Here is an 11,102-nt window from a genome sequence, read left to right on the forward strand (position 1 = left end):
TAGAAAGCTATACAGATTATGCATAATTAGGATATATTTCTGGGGTTTTTCGTTTTTAACAACTTCCATGAACACTACTTGTCTAGTGTGTAGATAATTCTTTTCGAGAGACTCGTCAATCCACTAGCTGGTTAATAACAATAGATCTTTGTCAGAGCCGACTTCTGTGTTAGAGAGGCCTGGAACCATTGGTTGCATGAATGTGTTTGTTTTAGTTTTATGTTTGGAATTTGGTTCAATGTCGGTGTTTATAGCTAGGTGTAGATCAGGTGATTTATTCTTCAGCTAGTATTGTTTGGCTAGATTGGTCCATTAAAATTTTCTGGCTGGTTTTAAGCATCCGTTATCATGACAAGGAAGTAGGGGTTGTTCTCTTGGGTTAATCAGGAGTCTTGTTCTGGAGATTGTTTTTGTTCTGTGATGAAAATAGTCGAAAAACATCCATGGCTAAGAATACAATTGCACGTGAAGCTACAACAATCTTCATGAACTGAGTAATTTTTTTTTGGTGGATCTTGGCATGTATGTATGTCTATTTACAACACTTGCTGGCCTATCTGAATGGTAATGGAGTACTCCACATTCTTCGGGAAAACACTGTATAAATTGTATTGGTTACATGTCGGTTGGTATTTGACTGGAGACTGATTTTCACGGCTTCTAAATCCGTTAGAGTTCGAGACTGAATGAAGTTTTCATCCCGTTCCAGTCCCTTGTCAGTTTTCTTGGGAATACTTTGTGTTAGGTTTATTTGTTTTGATTAAGTTACAAAGCACAAAACAAGTTTTTGTTTTTATGTTCATTATTTGCATAAGTTTTTTGCATATTTTATTATACGTTGTTATGTGCCCTTTTGTGGCCAACGTCTTCCATCCAACTTCCACACTAAAAGCTGTAATGTGTAAAATATATACAAAAAAAAACCTAAGTAATACTGCATAACGGTAATATGCACGGTTTACTTCTCTTTATACGCGGTGTATTCTGTTATTCAAGATATATAATCCAATTAATATCGTGTAATGTTCGCAGATTTCACAAATTTATTTTTGAAGACTTTATTAAAGTCGTTGAATAAAATGTGCTTTCTTATAGATAACACTTTATATTATTTTTATTTGTATTATATAAGACTGTTTTCAGAATGTGTTTAAATGTAACTGGCTTAATACTTATTGCATCACTACCTACTTAATCAATGATACTTTTAAGAACAAGACTGAAATTATAGAATCGTGTTACTTATATTTCCTGTACTACAAGATTAAATCTTTCCATTACAATATAATGTCGTTGTGAGCAACAAGCAAATAAAGATATATGTGTTTAGCTCATATAGATGTTAAAGACCGAATTAACATTTTCTTCTATATTTCATTAATATAAGTTCCACAGATGGGTTCGCAATTTTACTATGATGTATTCAAAAGAATAAAACTATATGGTAAATTACGAATTTCAACCAAACAAGAGAATTTAAAGGTCAAGGTTATCAATTAAAATAAAAAAATAGATCGGTATAAAAAATATATGCAATTAATCAAGGAGCATGATCATAAAACTAAATTAATAAAAGAATGAAAGTCATATCTTCAATTTTGTATGCAAACAAGACAATTGGGAAACATTGCTATGAGATGAACTGCCAAATTAATAGCGTACCCAAATGTTATCTAGTTCAAAAATTAAATAAAAAGTATGCATGATGTATGTTCTTAATTTATTTTTCCCTACTTGCTCCATTCTGTTCAGCAAACTGAATTACGGACAGCTGTTTTTGCTTAAACCTTAGAGTCTCTGTGCCGTAAGATTGAAAATATTAGATCCAATCGGCAGTATGTAGAATGTAGAAATGAAAGAACAAGGGTAGTTTTCATCCTCACACATTTTACGTCACAAAATGATTAGGTACGGAATGGTAGCGTGTTCCTGCGGATACTTAATTCATATTGTTATCGAAAGCATCTTAAATAACAACTTGTTCCCTTGACTTCTATTTCTCATCAGATTCATCTTAATATACAGCTCTACTACTGTATATCAACTAACTGTATCTTTAAGCAATACTTAAAATCGCAGTTTTTGAATGAATTAACAAGTATATTCTAAAAATGCGATAGTCAAATTAATCTTATGCTGTAAGTACAATAACGTGTTTGAAAAATTTAAAGATATGTTGATACATTCAAATATATGACAAAAAACGAAATCCACAACAATTATCTGGAAAACATACTCCACGTGAAAACCTTGTATTGTTGGAAATACGAATATAATTCTTATAATTAATTTATATTAATCATAAATATATCTGAAAGAAAAACATAATTATTTACAAGTAAACTTACACGACTTTCATTAAAATCACATCATTTGAATGCAATAATGCTGTACGACAATAGAGGCATTGTGTGGTATATAAAGGGTCTTATATATAATAATATTCTAATTTTCAGAAGCTGTAGATGCAAACCTAAAAATAATGATGATTTCACATAAAAAACCTACGTGTTTACAAAACGTTTTTATAAAAACTATATTGTTTTTCAAACCTTTCTATTTAATGACAGGTTGAATTATTACTAATTGTTAGTCTACGATTTTTTCCTAACATTGCTTTTAATTTTTTATTTCAAACATTCGCTTCTAAACTGTACTGAATAATAAGACATACTCGATTGAAAACTATTTGACAAACGTAATGGTTATGGCAGTTAGATATATTTAACCTGTTATTATTGTATTATTTTGCACTATTCAATTCAGTCAGTAATGTATTAAAAGGATTAACATGCAGTTATTTCTATACCAGGTGTCACTATACATAGAAAACATTTGGCCACAATAACTTACTTTAATAGTCATGAAATATAAATTCTAATAGCATATTGAAACCATAATTACAAATGTTTCGTAATGATAAAAGAAAAAAGGTTTTTCATTTTTTAACCTGTGATAGATAGCAATAACGTGCTGGTTAAAACAAGTTTGTAATGGTAAAATATACCACAGTCTTCATATTCAGATAACTTTGTAAAATATAACGAATATTGTTTTGTTTCTGATAGTAAATTAAATACTCAGCTTCCTTCATTCAAACGTATGACAGTTGTTGTTGTTGATAAAACTGGGAACTGATTAAGTTCAAACTGTAGTTTCCAACTAGCCACAGTAAAGGTTTGAGTACTTGATATAAGGTGCAGTTTTGTATGCCATATTGTTGCAATATAAGATAACATCTAACTTATTTAGTTTTATTTAGCAAACCACAAACTTACTTCTAGGTATCGATTTAATAAATTGAATCTCCAGGAAAATTTTCACTATTTTTCTAGGTGATCATATTATCACGAAAATAACTATTCATAGGGTCATTGCCTGAATTTAAATTTATGTCGATGGTTAGAGCAAATCGAAATTGAAGAAATAATGTCCTAGCTTATTTTATTTCAAGGTTTCTATATTAACAAGCTATCATTGAAATTTATGACTGTACTACCTCCAACTCCTCAAGTTTGCTTAATGCTGAAAAAAACAACAAAAACCAACGAGAATGCTGCGTCAGTACACTATTATGCTCAGTTTCCAACTTAGATTGAAATACTCTAACTTCATAATGTTACTTCAATAAAAATACTATTTTAATAAAGGAGGAAAAAGACATTTCTTTTAATCATATACTTTGTAGGTACGTTAAACATGATGCCAGTCTTTGATGATGAAAGAAAAATCACAATCAAGCCTTTAATTACTGTACCCTATTTATCAGGAAAGAAACATATTTTCTATTAAAAATGGGGGCCTGGCATGGCGAAGCGCGTAAGGCGTGCGACTCGTAATCCGAGGGTCGCGGGTTCGCGCCCGCGTCGCGCTAAACGTATGATACGATCCGGCGACCCTCGGATTACAATTATTGGATTTATTAATTTGTATTGGGGCGCATGTTAGAGTTCTGGATTTCAAAGTTAGCGAGTTGGATTCAAATCCATGCGTTACTATAAAATATTCCCTATAATTTAAACTCTGTGTGTGTTGTAAGAATGACAATCAATCCATTGACTTCATTCAATTAGCATCGGAGTTCTGATGATGGGATATATATGTAAAAACGGCTCGTTTGGGTTGAGAAAGTTTTTTACGTAGAAGCGCGAACAACGTTTCGACCTTCTTCGGTCATCGTCAGGTTCACAAAGGAAAAGGTAACTGACCAGAAGCTGACCACATGTTTGAAAGGGGTTGTGTAACTGAGTGTCGGAATATAGAAGGCGTGCTTAGATGTTTGAATATTATTTATTTTATTATTATTATTTTTATATTATTTTAATATAGGTATAAAGGTGTTCCTTAGTATTGGTTTATTTTGGGCTTGAGTTGTTGTATAAGTAAGTCTTCTTTAATTTTGCGTTTGTTTATGTTTGATTCTTTATTTAGTATTTTACAACGCTAAAATCAGGGGTTCGATTCCCCTCGGTGGAGCAGATAGCTCGATGTGGCTTTGCTATAAGAAAAACACAAAACACATTATTTAGTATTTGAGTGTTTTCTATGGTTATGTTGTGTTTATTTGACTTGCAGTGTTCGAAAACGTGTGAAGGTGACTTTTTATGTTCTCTGAATCTGGTTTCCATTTTCCTACTCGTTTCTCTAATATCACATTGTATTTTATAAACAATGTCAATATGGTGTTTGTCAGTGTAGTTTTTGTGCCTGTTTTTTGAATAAATTTGATATTAACTGGAATATCATATTTTGTTACTAGTTTTTGTCAAATGATGGTTATTGGCAATAACCAACCAATAACCAATCTAATCAAACATCTATATTTTTCTCTACAAGTGGTTTTTTTCTACATCACTGATGATGGGATGATTTCTTTTTATGATTAGTGGTTCAAAATTAGGGAAACAGTAACCAGCCTTAGTATCTTTGATACAAATACAAAATAGTGTTTCGAATTCCCAATGTTTCCTTCATAACCTATATATTAAGAATTAGCTTAAGACTTGCATTGCATTTAGCAATGTTTGTGGAAAATGTGTCAAAGAGACTGTGCTCTGTTGATGCTTTTTGTAGAGATGTGAAGGTTTTCATATAAACGACTTTTTAATTTGTTATTGTAATATATTCTAAATCCGTAGACTTACCGTTGTACGAGCGGGGTACGTGTTATTGTGACTTATTTATAGCAGTTGTTGGTTTCATTCGTTGACTTATTTGTTGTTGTTGTGGCTGTCGGAAGCTGCTAAATAGGATTTTGTTAGTTGTTTTCTTCAGCGTAAAGCTGCTCAGTAGGCTGTATACGTTTTATTTACTGCGAAGAATCAAATCCCGCATTTTAGCGTTATAAGTCCATAAACTAATCTCATCAGAGAGCTTTAAGACTGAAAACAAATTTTTTAATGGTAGATTTTAATTATTCCTTACTGTAACACACAAAATTTAAAATTTTAAATCGTGAGTTGAAATTTCAATCACGAAAGGGTCACTAACAAAGGACAACATTTCTAGACATAAAAAAGAGCACTTTAGTAACTGAAACATTAAGTAGAATGAAAACATAATTTAAAACAAAATAAAAATCGACGTTTGACTTGAAATATTCTGTATGAATCATCCCATTTTTGTGACGCATTAGAAAAACAACAACGCACACTTTATGTTATTATGCCACAAAAATATATCATTATATTATTATTATGTCATAAATACATTTCTTGAGTACTTTGTAAAAGGGAATGTTACAAGTTTTATTGATAATACTGTTCACCGGGAATTATTGTTTGATAAAACATAAGAAAAGCATAAACAATGATCTATAGGAATGGTATGCGCTCTATTCAATGTATTTCCAGTTCCTTATGGAATATTCAAGATTTGACACATAATGGAAGGGTAGGACTGTATTTCAGAAATTGAAATAGACAAGTGAAATATAACACACAATTTTGATTAGATAGTTTCGTATGCTCATAGAATTACATCTTAATTCTATTTTTGTCAACTAATAGGTGTCCAAATTATCTTGATGATGTCGTCAATACGGAAACTTCAATACATTTTGCCGATTTAGCATAACAAGTTTGATAAACTATAATAGTTTTTTTGTGCGATGTTTGTTCGCCATATTTTGCCACTGAGTAGCTTATTCTCTAAATTACAAAAAATATAGTTGATATAACGATATTTTCTACTTTTACTAATTAAAAATTTAACGTACATTTTATCCAATACATAACTGTCTTCATGAAATTATTATATTGCTATTAGGTAACAAACGGGAGTAGCGATGTGGGAAAATTAAGTTTTCAGTTCTCATTACAATCATCAAAATAACGTTTATAACTTTAAGCCTGGTTTCTAGTATTAATGCTTTTACCGTCCTGTTTGTTTCACTGATTTATATAATTATCTGAAACAAATTATCAACATTTAATTTGGTGACAGAAAAGGAAGATATTTCTGGAGGTTAACTGTCTTTTCAAAATTAGTTCAGTCAAGTGGTCCAACAAGATAAAAAGTATCTGCGCTTGTACGAGACCAGTTCTTGTTTGAGCTACTTAATCTAATAACCTAGACTGTAAAAGGTCATCTCCAACCCTCTTTCTTTTTTATTTGTCAGAATGTTACTTCTTGATTTCTGCAGAGCTAGAAAGATAAAAAATAAAATTTCCTTCATAGTGTTTTTTTTTAAGCTTCTCTTTTGTCTTTTAGACAAAATCACAATTATGCTAAATAAACTTAGAATTCTGAAAAATTGTTTAATCTCGAAGTCTAAGTTTAAGAGAAATCCATTTCAATCTACACTTTGATCAACGTGTGTTATTGGATGATACTAGTTTCGGATAATCACACTTTTCATCAGTGACCATAAATATACGTTAAATAAATAGAGATAGCACTGATAGCCCATTATGTTGCTTTGTGCTTAACTTCAAACAATCAAGGCCTGACATGGCCAAGCGCGTAAGGCGTGCGACTCGTAATCCGAGGGTCGCGGGTTCGCGCCCACGTCGCGCTAAACATGCTCGCCCTCCCAGCCGTGGGAGCGTATAATGTCACGGTCAATCCCACTATTCGTTGGTAAAAGAGTAGCCCAAGAGTAGGCGGTGGGTGGTGATGACTAGCTGCCTTCCCTCTAGTCTTACACTGCTAAATTAGGGACGGCTAGCACAGATAGCCCTCGAGTAGCTTTGTGCGAAATTCCAAAAAACAAAACAAACAATCAATCAAAGAGAGATAAGCTAGACCTATATCATAATAAAAAGTATCACACATATTGTTGTGTGGCAAAATAATGTGAAGAACTGAATAGTGGCTAATGGTATATTTCTTCACCTCACCTATACAGTGTATAGATTTTCTCATAGTAACTACAAAATTCATTCACAACAACAACAGGTTTAAAAAACAAAGTTGATATTTTTCCGAATAAGTTTAAATATTTTTAATACTTCAGAATTGCGAGGCCGAAAACTAGTTTCGTGTTTATGCGGATAAAATAAAAATGTAAAATAGTATATTTAGCCAATTTAGACATAAAATATCTTTACTCTTGTTTTTAAGGATTGTGGCTGGAGTAAGAAATTTTCATATAAAGTACAGTTTGGTACCAGCTGTTTCCATATAGGACCTTGTTTTAAGATTCAACGACTGTACATAAAGAGGAATTTTATCAAGTAGCTTTCTAAAACTTATAAATTTCTAAATATAAATGAAGTTGTCGCAAGGTCTATATTTGTATGTCTTCAATAAATTAACAAATCATTCGTTACTTGCTTAACAATTCTTTGAGTTTTCTGTAAATTCTAACAGACTTCAAGTGAAAGCCAAACAGATTATGTCCATGAAGACACCACTCTCTCAAATGTGAGTACCAAATCGCCACCCTAAGTATTAATCTCGCAGACACCAGCTGTGTAAGCAACATGCTTAGTTGACTGGGTACCTTCAGTCTGATCAGAAGTTTTAGCACGTAATACATACATCCAAGGTAAAAATTTGTTAACAGTCTCACTGGCCTATTTAAGCCGGAAAAAGGGATAGCTGGTTGAACCTTTTTGCATCGATTCTCTCATAAAAACAAAACTAAATCCGGGGTTTCGTGAACCTCATGAAATTCTACCAATAGTCTATAATATGTTGACAATATTCTGACAAAATTTAGGTTTTTCCATTCCTTTGTTTCGGGGAAAAATATTGCAAAAATAGCACCATTAATATGTAAATGCAAGCTTGCCTAGTGCGGAGTATGTGGGAAATACTTCAAGTGTGGCTACAATTGCGATGACAAAACCACAGAAGAGAAAGTGAAGCGCAAAATGGGTCGTCAGCCTGGTTCAAAAATGCAGACTTTAAGAGAATTAACAACACAACGGAATTATGTTGAACGTTCAGAGTTTGTGACAAAGAAAGTCACGATTTGTTCATACAAACCACAGAAGTATGAGATTCCAAAACTAAGTGAGTTACAGACAGGATTTTCTATGAATACTCTCATTTTGCAAACAGTGATGTTCCATAAGAAAAACCTGATGGAAAAGATATTCTATATTTGTGTTTGCAAATATTCGCAAAATTGCTTTCCCAACAGGTCCAAATTATCTTATGGACATGGTGTTGATCGATAAACAAAATGTACTGGTAAGAGTGAGAAAATGTCACACTTAAATCTTTGTCATGACATTTCCAGAATGCAAAAGACAACGAGAGGAGGTTAAATACAAAAGTAAAATGCGTTGATAGTTTTGTTACATCGTCATTTCCAACTGAAACAAACAGAGGCCTCGTAGAATGACACAATAACAGATTAGAAATTTCCAGGAAGGAAAATGTACACAATTATGCGGAAGAATCATAGTACTGTGGCATCTGGGCAAGGTTTGGTAAAAGTAAGGAGGTCAATTATGAAATATGATACTTCCATTATGTCAGCTGTAGTCAGATTCATTGTGTCTCTATCAAAATACGTGACTACTTTACTGGAGTGAATGTTACGTTGAAATTGGATTGCATCAATCACACTGCAAAAATCACTGGGAAAAGGATTCTACAGTTGATGTACAGATCATATTTGGAAACTTTTATTGAAACAGTTTGTATGATGACGTTTTTCAAATTGGCAGATGTCTTGACTTTCAATGATATGAAAGCTTTGACTGCTGTGGACTATGCAACTAAGATATTAGTGAATGATTCGTTTGACTGTCTGGTTTCTGTTATTGACACAATCGATCAAGATATATGGGATGAGTACAGAAACAAAATGCTGATTGTGAATCAACTTGTGAAACGTCATCTGGATAATGAAGCAGCACGTCGTAGTGGTAATAGCTCAGAATATAATTCCGTTGTATAAATCATGCTTTGAACAAAAATAGTGTTCACCAAAACAAAACTTGTCGTACTTTTGAAATTCCTTTTGCTTTTATGGATGATTTGAAGGAAAAATCATGTTTCGTACTACAATTTCAAATAATCTAAAACTGATATACATTTTAATTTTAATCTTGATGTCAGTTAAATGCAAAGATAATCAAGTTTATAATGTTTGCCAACAAGATTGACTCACATTTTTTTCTTAATTCAAAAATAGTTTAATATACAAACAACAATACAATTTATAATAACAGCTATTACAAATAATAATTTATGTACAAACATTTTACAAACTTAAAAACAATATTGAATTTTCTATCGATCCAGATCTTTCTTGACATCGTATCGAGGATTAAAGAGGAGTGATTTATTTCGAGTTGATATTCACACAATTCACGTAACAGGGAGCTAGATAATTCTTCAGTGATCACGCGTGAGTTTTTCACTGCTGAAGTTATATAACGTCTTTATAAAAATACTGACGTCTCATATTCATCCGCCAAAAGATATGTAATATTCGAAATTTATATATAAACATTCCTAGCCAAATACCTATAGCGTCCCGATTAATAAGCGTTTATCACAATTACAGCTTTCGAAGTTTATAGTATACCAACTGTAGAAAATCAACAATGCAAACTATCTCTCTATGTTGGTTACCTTTATGAGCTTGGGATGAGAGTTTCCTGAAATTTCAACTGAGGCAGCAGTACTGACAATCACTAGTATTTACATATACACATAGCACATTATTGATTCTCACACTCAAGAATCTTCTACAAGTTTACAAACATCATTTGTTTGATGATATTCGTAACAAATTAGGGCATCGAATTCGTATACTCAGTCAACGGGTGAAAATTCCAAAAATTGAGCAAGAAATGGCTCAGAAACAGTTTAGTATGGTGTAATGTTTAATGGATTACAAGAAACCAAATAACTTGCGGTACCCATTGCTGTTACTATTTGTACAATTTTCAACATAAAATTATCCTCACTGGCATTTTGTGAAAATCATAAATACAAAGGACCATCGGATGAACTTGATGACGCATCGTATGAAGTGTTAGAGACAAAGAGACTACTGTTGAATTTATTCAACGTATCGATCATGGTAATTTAGATAGAATTTGTATTCTTCAACCAGAAAAGGTTACGAATCTTTTCCAAAAGGTTGGGCAATAAAGTCTGTTGAAGAAAAACTTATGAAAAATATATTAATCGTTATTTAGATGATATGAAACAAATGTGAGATGATGGCAATGTAAGTGAAAAAATGGGTCCTGATCGCGTGTTTAAAAACTTGAAAATGAAATGTCGTCTTCATTATTTCCATTATTTGATATTCGTTTGATAATCAGCACCTTTATAGCAAAAGAAAAAAATTGACAACTTTCAACTCTTTTACGTTTTCCTGATATGCTTTCAAATATCATCAATGATATTTTCGATGCAAATGAAAGCATTGCACCAAAGACATGCTACGCAGTCGTCTAGGAAAGATATAAGATGACAAAGGAGACAAATCCCAACGAGGAGTTCCGTGATGAGAAGAAAATGAAAAGCAAGATCAGTCAAATGAAACAATTAAATAAGAAGAAAAAACAAGCAACTGAAGGAAACGTTCAACGATGTGTTTCATCATGTGTGTGTGTTCCTTTCTTATAGCAAAGCTACATCAGGCTATCTGCTAAATCCTCCGAGAGGAGTCGAAGACCTGATTTCAG

The sequence above is a fragment of the Tachypleus tridentatus genome, chromosome 10 (assembly GCF_004210375.1).
Source record: "Tachypleus tridentatus isolate NWPU-2018 chromosome 10, ASM421037v1, whole genome shotgun sequence".
NCBI classification, from domain to species: domain Eukaryota; kingdom Metazoa; phylum Arthropoda; class Merostomata; order Xiphosura; family Limulidae; genus Tachypleus; species Tachypleus tridentatus.